The sequence below is a fragment of the Trypanosoma conorhini genome (assembly GCF_003719485.1).
Source record: "Trypanosoma conorhini strain 025E chromosome Unknown Tco_14.4_contig_00229, whole genome shotgun sequence".
In the NCBI taxonomy this organism is placed as follows: Eukaryota; Euglenozoa; class Kinetoplastea; order Trypanosomatida; family Trypanosomatidae; genus Trypanosoma; species Trypanosoma conorhini.
Window position 1 is genome coordinate 1 of NW_021704317.1, and position 896 is coordinate 896.

Consider the following 896-nt stretch of genomic DNA (forward strand, 5'->3'; position numbering starts at 1 on the left):
TTCATTCCATCCCCCCCCCCCCCCGTCGCCCTCTTTTCGCTTGCGTAGCGTTGGTACCTGTCGCGTCCGTCGTTCCTGCACCCACGCAACTACACGCCCTGCAATAAACATTGTCCACCTCTGCTACTCCTACTGCGCAGCTACTATATGTTTCTCTCCCCTATAATTTGCTCAATACGGGTTATTGCGATCCTCATCGTTGCGGCGGAATTTGTACGGTCGGTAGCTGAGGTGGTTCTCCACCAGGAAGAGGTTCCTCCTGCGCTGCCCGTACCATGTACCAAGCTGATACATGGGCGTCCACCACGGCAGGTACCACGGTGAGAGCCACCGCTCCTTGATGTGAAGCCAGTTGTCAACGTAGTACTGGTAGTCGGCGTAAAGCGTCAGCGCCTTAAGGTTGGGGCGGAAGTGATCCACTGGGTTGGACCAAAAGTCCGACGTCTGCGCAGCTTCCACGGACATTGCCAACTTTTACCCACTCACGTCTAGTGGTTTGCTTCTTCTCGTTCGTTCCTTTTAGGGCGGTGCTCCTGACAGGCCTTACTGCCTACTACTTCTCTTCCTACCTTTTTCGGGTTTCTGAAGAGAACGGAAGGGAAAGAGTGGAGAAGGAAAAAAAAGGGAGGGGCAACCACCATTTCAGCAGACGCCTTCCAACTCGAGAGTAGAAAGGAAGAATAATAAAAAAAAAAGGGTCCCACGGAAAAACTTCTCATGGCGCATACACCACCCGCAGTTGAATTTGACTGCGGAAGGCGCGGCGGCGACGAAAGATGCGTGGTAACATGGGGGGGATGGGCAAAACAGAATAGATAAAAATAAAATAAAAAGAGTGGGGTGTATGGCGGGAACATAGGTATTGTTATAAAACCGCAAAGGGCCGTTCATTTCTT